The sequence below is a fragment of the Nyctereutes procyonoides genome, unplaced genomic scaffold (genome assembly GCF_905146905.1).
Source record: "Nyctereutes procyonoides isolate TBG_1078 unplaced genomic scaffold, NYPRO_anot_genome, whole genome shotgun sequence".
Lineage (NCBI taxonomy): Eukaryota > Metazoa > Chordata > Mammalia > Carnivora > Canidae > Nyctereutes > Nyctereutes procyonoides.
Window position 1 is genome coordinate 108,052,350 of NW_026575125.1, and position 9,635 is coordinate 108,061,984.

Sequence of the window (9,635 nt, forward strand, 5' to 3'; positions counted from 1 at the left end):
CCCCACGGGCATCAACTCCCCCACATTTCCAAGGCAGCCAGATAGATATGGGACAAAGCATTAAGAGCATCTGTTAAAGCTATTATTATCCTTGTGGGTGTAGACTATGGACTAGCTATATAAAGGCCATGAAAAATGGTTTCCTAATACAGATCACAAAACAGACACAGAGACAAGGGAGAAACTATCTATGATGTATCTCATGTAATAGGCATTCGATAAGTGTCTGTTTAACTGAACTGTTGATGGTGAGATTCTGCTAGAAATGCTATTGAACAAGAAAATGCCTGGTAAAATTTTTCTCTTGAGTAGAATAGAGTATTTAATTCAAACCACCCTCCAAAAAAGTTAACTGGCTATTAGAATATAGCAGCAACCTTTGAGGATTGCTAGCATGTCACCTTGGAACTCAGTATAGTAAAGGAACTGGACACTCACATTCCAAGATGCTTTTTGTTTAGAGGTATATGGGATTATTTTTTTAGTATGGAAATACTGAAACATATTACATGTCATTCAGGGAAAGGTTGAAGATAATAGGAAAGAGAAGGAATGATGTCATGGAGCAGAAAGGGGATTCAGGGTACAAGAGAAGAAATTAGCCTGCAGAATTAATAAGACATACTTTTTCCATGAGATAGAAAAGAATGGAGTGGCTGAACATAAATACTGTGTGTGGTAGGGAAGAGGAAAACAGGGTTAAGGAAGTTGTACCGAATAGCTCCAATTTTCTTTCTCACTTAACAAGACTGAGGGTGAGGGAGAATGAGGGTGGAGTTAATAAGGTAGTAGTCTTAAAGAAGATGCTGAGAGGAAGTCAGGAAGATGGCAAAATTGAAGGTCTCCTGCTCGTCTTTCTGTTCAGTGACATAATTTGGCAGCAGTCATGGACAAGAGTGCCTCTGGGGGAGTTTTGAGAGATCCAGCCACAGGCCAGGAGCAGTCATGTCCTCCCAGGAACTCGCCAAGAGTCATGTCCATCCCAGCCCCTGGAGGTAGGCCTGCCAATTTCTGTCCCACTGATGATCCTAAAAAGATCCTGTAATTCAGCTCTAGTTCCTCCCAACTGCAGCCCAGACACAGTCCTTCCTGCCCAGGGTTGGGGTAAGCGACACACATACATCCTTGCCCCCCAAGCAGGCCTGCTGGTCTCTGTCCAACTGCAGATCTTAAGGCAGGCCTGTGCCCAGCCCCAGCACCACCCCCCAGCCATGGTCTATGGGCAGTCTTGCTTGCCCAGGGACCTGCCAAGAGACATGTCTATAAGTTCCACAGGAAGTAGTCCCAATGACCTTGGTCTGATGGTGGAGCCTAAAGTAGTAGCCCTGTGACTTGTCACCAGCCCCTTTCAGCTGCAGTCTGGGGGCTGTCCTGCCTGCTTAGGGACCTTGCAGGAGACATGCTGCTCTGTGCTCACAAAGGTAGGCCTGCTAACCTACTGCAGTCTGACTGCAGATCTTGAAGCAGCCTGGTGACTAAGCTCTATCCCTACTTTGCCAAAGTGCAGGACCGGTCCTGCCTGCCAAGGAACCCAGCAGGAGGCACACCCATCTATGTCCCTGAAGGTGGGCCTGTAGACCTTGGTCCCAGCAGTGGACTATGAAGTGTAGTGACTCAGTTCTAGCCCTTCTCAGCTGCAGTGCAGGACCCTGCCCAATAAGCTCACCCTGTGACCTAGAGGGGGCCCTCCCAGGGACCCAGCAGGAACCACACTCATCTGTGCAGTCTATTGATTCAACTGTGGACCTTGATATGGACCCCTTGTCCCATCACCACCCCTACTGCTCAAGGTCCTAGAAGTAGTTCCATCCTACTAAGGATCAGAATTCACACCCACCCAAGCCCCTGGTAACAAGTATACAAACCAAGGACCCTACTGTGGATCCTGTAGCAGCCATGTGATCTGGCTCCAACCTCACATGCCTGTTACCACGGAGGCAATGACATCAGCCCAGGGACCCATCAGAGGAAGGTCTTTACCTGCCAAAACCAGTCTGCAAAAACTAGAAAAGGGTTTGTTCTCTCAAATGCACAGATACCAACACAAGGCTACGTGGATCAGGAACAATCAGGCAAACATGACACCACAAAAGGAAACTAATAAAACTGACTCCAAGGAAAGGGAGATCTGTGAGCTGGTGACAAAGAATTCAAAACAGTCATCTTAAAGAAACTCAGTGAGATGCAAGAGAACATAGACAGACAACTAGATGAAATCAGGAAAACGGTGCATGAACAAAATGAGAAATCTGAAAAAGAAATTTAAGCCAAGAAATCTTGGAGCTGGAGAATATAGTCACAGAACCAAAAAAAAAAAAAAAAAAGATTCAACATCAGAATTGATCATGCCAAAAAAAGAATTAACAAACTTGAAGACAAGTCATTTGAACTTAGCTAGTTAGAAGAACAACGACAATGACAAAAGAATAAAGAGTGAAGAAAGCATATGGGACCTATAAAATACCATCAATAAAATGAATATATAGCATTATGGGAGTCCTATAAGAAGAAGAGGGGAGACAGAAAGATTATTCTAAGAAATAATGGCTGAGAGCAGGCCAAATCTTGGGAGGGATATAACATCCAGAGATATGTGAGGCATAAAGGACTCTGAGCAAGATGAACTCAAAGATTACTCTGAGACTCGTTCTAATCAAATTGTCCAAAATCAAAGAAAAACAGAGAATTATGAAAATAGCGAGAGAAAAGTAAGTCATCACATACAAAGGGAACCTATAAAGCTGTCAGTGGATTTCTCACCAGAAACCTTGCAAGCCAGGAGGACTGAAAGAAGAAAACTGCCAAGCAAGAATACTAAGCCCAGCAAAGCTGTCCTTCAGGAATGAAGGAGAGATAAAGATATTCCCAGACAACAAAAGCTAAAGGAGTTGATCACCACTATACCTGGCATACAAGAAAGGGGAGTTATATTTGAAATGGAAGGATGCTAAGTAACAGCATGAAAACATATGAAAGTATAAAACGCACAGTTAAAATTAAGTATATAGTAAAATCCAAAGTACTTTAATACTGTAATGGTGGTATGTAGATCTCCTTTAACTCTAGTGTAAAAGTTAAAAGACAGGTGCCTGGCTGACTCAGTCAGTAGAACATGCAACTCTTAATCTCAGGGTCGTGAGTTCAAATTCCATGTTGGGCATGGAACTTTTAAAAGAAAGCTAAAAAACAAAACTATTAAAAATGGCTATAGCTACAATGACTTGCCAAAGGGTGCACAGCATAAAATATGTAAAATGTGCCATCAATAACATAAAATGTAGAATAAAAATGCAATTGCAATTAAAGTTATGTTGTTACCTGCTTAAACTAGACTGCTATAAGATATTTTATGTAAGCCTAATGGTAGCCGCAAAGCAAAAACCTATAGTTCGTACACAAAAGATAAAGGTAGGGGAATCAAAGCATACCACTATGGAAAATCATCAGTTCACAATGGGAGACAATCAAAGAAGGAGAAAAGAACAAAGGAAATACAAAAATCCATAAAACAATAAGATAGCATTTGTAAGTCCTTACCTATTGATAATTACCTGAAATGTAAATGGGTTAAATTCTCCAATCAAAAGGCATAAAGTAGCTGAATGGATAAAAGTGAAAGAATAAGACTCAACTATATGCTGCCTATAGGAGATTCACTTCAGTTTTAAGGACACATTGACTGAGATTGCCAGAGGGCAGGGGTTAAGGGAATAGGTGAAATAAGTGAAAGAAATTAAGAAGTACAAACTTCCAGTTATAAAATAAGTAAGTCATGGAGATGAAAAGTACAGTTTAGGGAATATAGTCAATAACATTATAACTATACTTATCATGGTGAGCGTTTTGTAATGTATATAATTAGTGCATCACTTTGTTGTACACCTGAAATGAATACAATTTTACATGCCAACTATACATCAATTAAAAATTAAACAGCACAGGGCACCTGGGTGGTGCAATCAGTTAAGCATCCAACTCTTGGTTTCAGCTCGGGTCGTGATCTCAGGGTCATGAGATCAAGCCCCACATTGGTCTCTGTGCTCATTATAGAGTCTGCTTAAGTTCCTCTCTCCCACTCCCTCAGGCCCTTCCCCCCACATTCAAGCACTCTCTCCCTCTCTCTCAATTAAATAAGTAAATCTTTTTAAAAATGAAAAATCAGAAAAAATAAAAAATAAAAAAATAAAATGAAAAATCACAAAAAATAAAAAATGAAAAAAATAAAAATGAAGAATGACAAAAAATTAAAAAATAAAAATGAAAAATCAGGTTTTTGGAGATGCCACCCAAGGGAAAGAGCGGTTCTGGGAAAGGGGGGAAAGGGGGAGCCGCCTCCAGGAGTGACAGTTCTGACAAGAAGGCCCAAGGTCCCAAAGGTGATGGTAATACAATAAAGGTCAGACACATTCTGCGTGAAAAACATAGGAAAATCATGGAAGCCATGGAAAAGTTAAAGTCTAGAATGAGATTCAATGAAGTGGCCACACAGTATAGTGAAGATAAAGCCGGGCGACTTGGGTTGGATGACCAGAGGTTCCATGGTGGGACCATTTCAAGAAGCAGCATTTGCCTTGCCTGTAAGTGGGCTGGATAAGCCTTCTGTTTACCGACCCTCCAATTAGGACAAAATTTGGATATCATATTATTATGGTTGAATGGAGAAAATAAAATGGTATGAAAGACCGAAAAAAAATGAAAAATCACAAGTGTTTGCCAAAGTTAGGGACATGTCAGGCAATGTGACTGGCCCCAGGCTGTGGACTAGGGGGCCAGAAGGAGATCTCTTCCACAATGCAGGACTGAGATGGGTCCCTTAGGGCCCAGCAGCTGGCTACAGAGCTGGAGCTAGAGATGATAGTGATATGTACAACAGAATGACCAATGCCTACCACTGGAAGTGTGTGCCTCTCCACTAAAAGAAAGCAGAGCTGTCCAAGGGTGAGTCTGTGTGCCTGGGCTGCTGTGTCTCCAAGTACCTGGACATCCATGAGTGGATAAGCAAAAAATTAACAGAGTTGTCTGTGCAGGATGAAGAGCTGATGAAGAGGGTGCAGCAGAGCTCTGGACCCGTGTAAGACCCCAGATGGTATACACTCCAAGGTGCACCCACCCCTTTCCCACTCATCTAGTAAAAGTGTCCCCATTGGGCATCATCTGTGAAAAAAAAATTAAAAGCACAGGTAGGCTGATAGTGAAGGGATGGAAAAAGATATTCCATGTAAATGGAAACTGAAAGAGAGCAGGGGTAGCTATACTTAGACAAAATAGACATTAAGTCAAAAACTAACAAAAGACAAAGACAAAGAAGGTCATTATATAATGATAAAAGGGTCAATTCATCAAGATGATATAATAGTCGTAGATGTATATGCACCTAACTTACCATATTTTAGTAAGGAAATACTGGTGGATTTTAAGGGAAAAATAGACAAAAATACAATAGTAGGGGAATTCGGGCAGCCCCGGTGGCACAGCGGCTTAGCGCCGCCTGCAGCCTGGGGTGTGATCCTGGAGACCCTGGATCGAGTCCCACGTCACGCTCTCTGCATCGAGCCTGCTTCTCCCTCTGCCTGTGTCTCTGCCTCTCTCTCTCTCTGCATCTCTATGAATAAATAAATAAAATCTTTAAAAAAAATAGTAGGGGAATTCAATGCCCCACTCTCAACAATGGCCAGATCATCCAGATGGAAAATCAATAAGGAAATATTGGACTTGCAATATACTTCATACTAAATGGACCTGATAGACATATACAGGACATTCTATCCAACAGCAGCAGAATCTATACACCTTCTCCTATGTAATGGAACATTCTCTAAGAGCATATGTTGGGCCACAAAACAAGCCTCAACAATTTGAAGATAGAAAGTATACCAGGTATCTTTTTCTGACCACAATGGCATGAAACTAGAAATCAATAACAGGAGGAAACTTGGAAAAATCACAGATTTGTAGAAATGAAACAACACAACCTTGAACAACCAATGAATCAGAGAAGAAATCAAAAGGGAAATAAAAATATATCTTGAGGCAACCAAAAATGGAAACACAACATAGCAAATCTTCTAGGAGGCAGCAAAAGCAGTTCTAAGAGGGAAATTTATAGCAGTCAATGCCCATTATGAGAAAAAATAAAGATCTCAGGCAACCTAATTTTACCCCTCAAAGAACCAGAAAACGAAGAACAAACTAGGCCTATGACTGTGGCCGTGGATGCTTGGCTCAGGTGGGGGGTAGGGAAGGGCACTGCAGATGAGGTCAGAAGAATGAGCAGCTGGGGTGGCGGGAGAGTTGTCACCACAGACATTGAAATCCCCCATCAGAAGGACAAAGTGTGGGGTTTAAGGGAAGCCAGAGAGTCAGGGCCCACAGTCTTCAATACATGTTGGGAAGTGACCAAGAAGTTGATTGATGAATGGAAAATGGCAGGGTAGAGACTAATAGTTTGAAACAGCAATTAACAGCCAGAAAAAAAAAATCCTGCCTCCAGGCCCAGCGTACTCACTGGAGAGGCTTCAGAGGAAGCAGATTCCTCCAGTTTCCGGTTCCCCCAGGCCTGTGAGACACAGTCCTAACCCCTTAGCATGAATCCACCACTATGCCTTTCACAATCTGGTCCTAAACCCACCTTTTCAGCCCATTTCTTCTACCCATCCTCTCAGGGCATGTTTTAATCTACACAATCAGTTATTTAACTATTATCTAGGGGCTCCTGTGTGGCTCAGTCGATTAAAGCGTCCGACTCTTGATTTTGGCTCAAGTCATGATCTCAGGGTTGTGCTTCAGCTTCTCTCTCTCTCCTTCCCCCCTCCCCCTCTCAAAAAACAATTATTATCTAACCCTTTTGAGATAGAAATTTATTAACTGACACCTGTCTACATGGGGTGGTGCTTAAATGATTTTAACAGTACTCGACAGAACGTTATTGCTTTTGAAAGGTGACACCAGGACAGCCCAGGTGGCTCAGCGGTTTAGCGCCGCCTTCAGCCCAGGGCATGATTTTGGGGACCCAGGATCAAGTCCCACATCAGGTTCCCTGCATGGAGCCTGCTTCTCCCTCTGCCTGTGTCTCTGCCTCTCTCTCTCTCTCTCTCTCTCTCTCGATCTCTCTCTCTCTCTCTGTGTCTCTCATGAATGGATAAATACAATCTTTAAAAAAAAAAGAAAGGTGACGCCAAATCAAGCATATAGATAAATGTTTAAAAGACCTTAAGTCGAGGAAACTCAAAGGCTGGGCACACTTACAGAGGAGCCTTCCCCACTCTCCCAAAACCCTGCTGATCCATCAGTCAACTGATTAGGGAGCAATAACTGAGCACCTACAAAAAGGCTAGCGTGTTGTGTTTAGGTGCTGTATGAGTTGCAGAAAAATAATGAGACATAGTCCACACTTCCATAGAACTTACAGTCTCCTCGGAATAAGGTGCTGCACACCTGAAACAGTTCACAGATGATATGCAATTGTCAGGGACTGGGCTGCAGGAGTTAAGAGGAAAGAAAAAGCATTCAAACAGAAGACAAAACTTATGCCCACAGAGCAATACTACATATAATAACAACAACCATGGTAATAATGGTAATAATAGTGTCATTTGTTGAGTGTTTTTCAGGTGCCAGGCACAGTGCTAAGTAAGAATTTTACCTGCTCTTTCTCATGCATTTCTCACAACAACCCTGTGAGATGGTTACTATTTTTTAAAAAAAATTTTTTTTAGTTTATTTATGATAGTCACAGAGAGAGAGAGAGAGAGAGAGAGAGAGAGAGGCAGAGACACAGGCAGAGGGAGAAGCAGGCTCCATGCACCGGGATCCCGACGTGGGATTCGATCCCGGGTCTCCAGGATCGCGCCCTGGGCCAAAGGCAGGCGCTAAACCACTGCGCCACCCAGGGATCCCGGTTACTATTTTTTTTAAGATTTTATTTATTTATTCACGAGAGACGTGGAGAGAGAGAGAGGCAGAGACACAGGAGGAGGGAGAAGCAGGCTCCATGCAGGGAGCCCGATGTGGGACTCGATCCTGGGTCTCCAGGATCAGGCCCCGGGCTGAAGGCAGTGCTAAACCACTGAGCCACCCGGGCCTCCATGTTATTGCTAAAGAACCTGCTGGTCAAGTAGTTTGAGTGACTTGCCCGAGGTAACAAAACTGTGGGACCCCAGAGCCTATGTTCCTCATGCCTCCCTGTCCTTCGGAGCTTCCCAGCCACACCTGGTTAAGCAGCTACAAGAAATAATAATAATAGCCACCATTTATTGAGTGCCTAGATTATCTTTAAGCATCCTTTAAGGTAGGTTATTAGTTTTCTAGGGCTGCTGTAACAAAGTGCCACAACTAGGTGACTTAAACAACAGAAATGTATTATCTCACAGTTTTAGAGGCTAGAAGTCCAAGATCAAGGTGATGGTAGGGTTGGTCCCTTCTGGGAGCTGTGGCGGAGAATCTGTCCTATGCCCATCTCTTAGCTTCTCGAGGTTTGCAGACAGTGTTTAGCATTCCTTGGCTCTTAGATGCAGTATCCCAATCTCCACCTTCATCTTCGCATGGTATTCTCCTTCTGTGTGTGTCTCTGTCTCCCAATTTCTCCTTTTTCTAAGGACATCAGTCATATTAAATAGGGCCCACCCTAATGACCTCATCTTAACTTGATCATCTCCAAAGACCCGATTTCTAAATGAGGACACATCCATCAGAGCTGAGTTTCAGGACTTTAACATGAATTTTGGAGTAACACAACTCAACACATAACAGCAGGCACCATTATTTCCATTTTACAGATGCCCAAAGCAGTTAAACAACCTGTCCAATGCCTCACAGCTGCTAAGTGCTAGAGCTAAGGATCCAAACCTAAGTCAACCTAGCTCAAAACCTTTGTTCTGACCCCCCCGTTTAAATCTGATCTGGTAACTTCTCCACTTAAAATCTTCCTTTCTGGGGAGAAAATGAGTGGGAAAGATCAGAGAGGGAGACAGAACATGAGAGACCCCTAACTCTGGGAAGCGAACAAGGGGTAGTGGAAGGGGAGGTGGGCGGGGGTACGGGGTGACTGGGTGACGGGCACTGAGGGGGGCACTTGACGGGATGAGCACTGGGTGTTATGCTATATGTTGGCAAATCGAACTCCAATAAAAAAAAATATACAAAAAAAAGAATCTAAAAAAATAAAATGAAATCTTCCTTTCTTCTGCAAGGCTGAGCCTAACCTATCCGTAGCCCCAGGCCAGGGCTCTGGGATTGGTTTCCATGTTCTCTTCTGGAAAACCCATTCCTACCCAGTCCATGGTAATAGCTGCGCTTCTGCCTTCTTCCAAGACCACTTCCTACATTAGACTCAAGTTTTAGTAGTGATGTTGGTCACTGTCCTAGGTACTTTCACAGACCATGTCTCATTTAACCCCATAAATTAACCCTGCGAGATTATATAGAAGTGTCTCCATTTGCCAGATGAGAAAACTGAGACTCAGAGTGGTTCTATCACTTGCCCAATTTTACACAGTTCCTAAATGACATTGCTGTGACTTGCACACAAGCCTGTCATGCTCTAAACAAAGCCAATGCTCACTTCGTCATGCTGTCCTGCCCTAGTGCGCTGGGCCTTTCGGGCCTGGGAACATGGTTCCTAGGACTTTCTCTTAGGT

The 9,635-nt window shown here is 43.2% G+C and overlaps 2 pseudogenes; both read left to right on the top strand.

The window, feature by feature from the left end:
* The first annotated feature begins 4,279 nt into the window (after nt 1-4,279).
* On the top strand, nt 4,280-4,668 carry LOC129518898 (peptidyl-prolyl cis-trans isomerase NIMA-interacting 4-like; annotated as a pseudogene).
* Nucleotides 4,669-4,727: 59 nt separating this feature from the next.
* LOC129518110 (mitochondrial import inner membrane translocase subunit Tim10-like) lies at nt 4,728-5,075 on the top strand (annotated as a pseudogene).
* Nucleotides 5,076-9,635: the final 4,560 nt, after the last annotated feature.